The 4,698-nt window shown below is 47.1% G+C and overlaps 1 pseudogene; it reads right to left on the bottom strand.

Annotated features, from left to right (window-relative positions):
• Positions 1-4,218: 4,218 nt before the first annotated feature.
• LOC119867666 lies at positions 4,219-4,342 on the bottom strand (annotated as a pseudogene).
• Positions 4,343-4,698: the final 356 nt, after the last annotated feature.

Here is a 4,698-nt window from a genome sequence, read left to right as displayed (position 1 = left end):
GAGAATGGAAGGAAGGGCTAGTTTCCTGCTGGAGACTGTGTGTCTTTTCAGGTATTGCCTGGCATCACATCACTGAAGGAACAGGGTCTTCATCCATGTGGCTCCTTGCTGAAGGAGATCTATCCCCAGAATCCAGACCCTAATAGAATATACACAGCAATGTTGGGGGTGTTGGGCGGAAGGCAGGTTGGCATCGCCCCAGGGGCCCATTTCCTGCTGCCCCTGGGGCCCATTTCCTGCACCTGTTACAGCAAAGCCCCATCTTTTGATTTTACTTTTGAGGGATTTGTGAGGGCATCTGGGGAGGTTCACAGGAGAGGAGATAATTCCAGTTCAGAGTCTTGAATTTCTCCTCCTCTGATTCACGAGGTGGGAAAACACTGTACCTCTGAAAAACTCTGGACTGTCACAGATAATATTTCAATACTGTTTAGTTCAGGGATTCCCCAGGCCCTTCTCCTCTGAGGGTTTTTATAGATTTTCTACAATTTCAATAAGCCCAAGTCTCCTTGGCCCTTCACTCTTGCTGTACGTGGGTCCTCCACACCTGTTCAAAGTCTTGTCCAGTTTATGCTCTGAATTGCAGGGCAGTGTCCAACTGGACAATTAAGCCTGTTCTTGGAGTGACCAACTGCTGCTGCTCTTTCATTTTTAGGGGGCAGGGATGGGAAGGTAGGGAGAGATTTTAATGTGGTAGTAAAAGCCTCCAATGGGTCATCAATGGAAAAAAGAGCATCGCTGGTGGGTCATGTGGATCCGTATTGTTTCATAATGTCTTTAGCTTCATTTACACAGGTGAGAATGCCATGACCACGTCAGAGCAGGGGCCTCCAGAGATTTTAAACAGGTTTTGACCTCAGGAATGCCTGAGGAGAGTTCATCTTCTCTCCTGTTCTGTTTCATGTGCCCTCATGACGCCTGCGGCCCACAAAGCCACAGAGAGTGGGGCCATGTCTCTGCCGCTGCTGCAGGAGCTCCTGTAAGGACACTGCTGCCTGTGCACAAACCCTCTTTCCTTGGGCTCCAAAAGCTGCTCCCCTCAGGGTGTCATATTTGAGCCGTGTGCCTTGGGATCCTCCCTGGGTTCTGCGCTGGTGTGAGAGACTCACCCGGCTCCCCTACTTGGAGCCACACTTTGTCACTGACCAAGGCTGCTTGTGGCCCCTTATCTCACTCGACCCCTACCTAAAGGGCCTGTATGCACAGGGCTCACACACGGTTCTGTGGGTCCTTGCTGTCACCTGCCCCATGCCCTGTCATCATGGAGTGCCCCAGTTTGAAGTTGGGGCACTTGTGTAGATGAATTCACATCAAGAGAGGCCGTGGGTTGGCCCACAGCCTCGAAGCTGCTAGGGTGTTTGAACTTGGTCGTTCTGGTGGTGGGACTCCTGATTCCTCACATTCTTGATTGCATCATTGATGGGCCTGTTTTGTGTGTTCTGGGAGGAACTCCTCAAGGCCTGGCCTCCAGACGACTCCTCCAGACCTCCTGATGCTTTTGTCCTCACATAATTCCCTGTTTTGCTTTCTGGCTGGAGTGGCTTCCGCTTCCTGCTTGGAGCCCTGACTGATACGGCATGTCTGCTCCATTTCATTCCTCCAGTATCTTTGAGGTAACCATTTATATCTTGCTTCCAGAGGAGTCCCAGAGAGGATACAGACATGGACCATATGTGACAGAAGCTGGCTTTGAACTCTGTTGCTAGAGGCTTTGATTTTAACACTGCATTGCTTTGCCTCACCTGAACAGAGAGGATGGGGGGGAGGGGGCAACGACAGGGCAGAAAGAGAAAGAAGCCCTTAAATGTCATCCTCCCCTCTCTCCCAGCACCAGGATGCCTTCGTCTCTAGACTCCAACATGACCACACTTCCTGAAAGGATGTGTACATCCCGGCTGTCAAAGCTGTGCCCGCCCTTGTACTATAAGAATGGAGATCCTAACATCCCACCAACTGCTAGAAAGCTGAAATATTTGGGGAAATTCTGCTTCACCTCTGTGGCTTCATTCACGAGTATCCTTTGCTTATTCTCGAGGCTCAGATAACTGGCTCATGCCCCGGAATCCCACAGTTCTCTAGGTAGCTCATTCATATTTCCAGGGAACTTTGCCCTGTGGTATGGTTACTTGTATGCATCTCATACCTCCTCTACCAGACTAAACCTGCCCCTTATCGTTGTATTCCCCGTTCACTTACCAATGTGCAGAGATTCCCCTGTGTTCGGTCGTGCAATCCAAAGATCAATAGAATACAGCCTCCAGAGTCAAGGAGCTGCAGGTCTGGTGGGGCAGAGAAGACACTGTATGATACAACCTAAGTATAAAGATAGAAAGATGCAGAAGGGGCCGAGGCCGGGGTGAGGCACAGAGGAAGGCTCGTGACTCAGGAGGTCATTTGGAGCTGAGGTTTTAAAGTCTGGGTAGGAGTTTCCCGGATAAGGTAGGGGAGGGTGTTTCAGGTAGAAGGGAAAGCATGGGCGTGATGGAAGTTAGGCTAGCCAGAGCTCAGGGTGCGTAGGAGAAGTGTGCAGAGAGGAGGTGGGGGGTAAGTCAGGGAGGAATAGTCCAAGAAGGGCTCAGGACAGTGGGTGCTACATAAATGATTTCTGCACGAGAAAATACGTTATTGCTATTGTTTCACAAGGCAAATGGAAGTTTTGTCCTGTGGACTATCTGAGCTCTCCTTTCAGGCCGAGCTCTCTTTCCAGGCCTACTTGAACCATCCATCATGGTGAGAGCATGTCCCTGAATGCTGGGGGAGGGCGTCACGGGGGAGAGCCAGAGAGAGGGCTGGCCTCGCTCGAAGCTTCCAGCAGACAGCCAAGCTGCTCTTTAAATTAGGGCTCCTCAGATCACTCCTGCCTTATATGCAACCTGTGGGTCTTAATTTGGCTGTTATGGAGCTGTTTTCTTTCCTAACTTCAAAGCCCATGTTTTTATTAAAGCCTCTGAAAATCATTTGCACCTTCCAACTTTGGTCTCTTCCCATTGTCCTTTATCATCCTGGTGAGGAAGCTACGCTGTGCTCCCCACTCCAGGCTCAGAAACATGAGCCCTTGGGTGGGTGGGAGGGCCCCCTGGCCCTGATCCTCCATTGCCCTTAGTCCCCAGGATCTCTGTCTGTCCAGAGGCGAGGTGGGTGGAGCAATGAGTTTGCATCTTACCACAAATCACACCGTGTGTGTGACCTTCAGCAAGTTATGTAGCCTATTCAGGTATCCAGCCTAGTCTCAGTGTTCCTGTGGGTAATGGGACTGACCTTGCAGGGTCATTGGGCGGATTAGACGTAGGACTCTAGGTAGTGGGAAGCATATGATACATTGCAATGCACTGCTTCCCGCTGGCTGCGTGGTCTTGTGCAAGGTACTTGACCGCTTGTGTCTCAGTTTCCTTATCTATAACATGGAAATGATAATCATTCATCTGCTTCATAGGGTTGTTGCGAAGATTACATAAAGTAAAATATGTAAAGTGGTTGGATCAGTGCCTGGCACATTGTGAGTCCTGCACGCGGCTTAGCACAATTAATTCCTCTGCTGTTATAACAGCCCTACGCTGAGTCCTGTTATTCTGCAGAGGAGGAAATAAGACACAAAGAAGTTAAGTCACTAGTTAAAGATTCTGAACTAAAAAAAAAAAAGAAAAAAAAAAAGATTCTGAACTCTCCATCAGTGTTGTCCAGTAGAACTTTCTGGGGTGATAGAGATGTTCTAGAGTCTGCCCCCAGGATGGTCCCACCAAAGATGTCCACATCCTAATCCCCAAACCCTGTGACTATGACTGTGTTTCATTGCACGACAAAAGGGATTTGTAGACCTGATTAAGTTAGGGATCTTGAGATGGGGAGATTATCCTGAATTATCTGGGCAGGCCCAAAGTAGTCCCAAGAGTCTTTATAAGAAGAAGGCAGAGGAGTCAGAGAGAGAGAGAGAGAGATCTGGAGGTGTTACACTGCTACCTCTGAGGATGGAGGAAGGGACCATGAGTCAAGAGAATAAGTTCCCCTATATGAGCTGGAAAAGGAAAGCAAACAGATTGTCCCTTAGAGCCTCCAGAAGGAAGGCAGCCCTGCTAATACCTTGAGCCTAGTCCAGTGTGACTCATTTTTGAGCTTCTGTCTCAGAACTGTGAGATAATAAACTTGGATAGTTTTAAGCTACTAAATTTGTGGTGATTTGTTAGAGCAATAGGAAGTTAATATACTGACAAACTGGATTTTTAATTTTGTTTAACTCTAATTTCCCTTATGATTTCTTCTTTGACTCACTTGTTTAGTTTTCAATTAGCAATAATCGCGCCTCGGATAAACCTCATTGGCTACGATACTGCCACTGCGCAAAGCTCACTTGTTGTTTAGGAATGTATTTTTAATTTCCATACATTTGTGAATTTTCCAGCTTTCCTTCTGCTGTTGATGTTTTTGTGGAAATTCTCATTTTAAAAAAAAAGGAAATTCTCATTTTATTCAGGTATCATTTTAAAAATATTCTTTGGTTTTTGCTGCTTTGTGATTTAGCTCTTTGAGGATATTTGAAGACAATTTTTTTAAAAAAGTCTTTGTGTAGAAGTCTGATGTCTGTGTTTCCTCCGGGATGGTTTCTGGAGATATATTTTGTTCCTTTGAATGAGACATGTTTTTCTATTTCTTTGTATACCTTATTTCATTTTTATTTAGTTTATTTTTTTGGGGGGGGGAATT

This window comes from Canis lupus, chromosome 14, assembly GCF_011100685.1.
Source record: "Canis lupus familiaris isolate Mischka breed German Shepherd chromosome 14, alternate assembly UU_Cfam_GSD_1.0, whole genome shotgun sequence".
Taxonomy (NCBI): domain Eukaryota; kingdom Metazoa; phylum Chordata; class Mammalia; order Carnivora; family Canidae; genus Canis; species Canis lupus.
The sequence above is the reverse complement of the archived record's forward strand: the minus strand, read 5'-3'. Positions and strand labels throughout refer to the sequence as shown.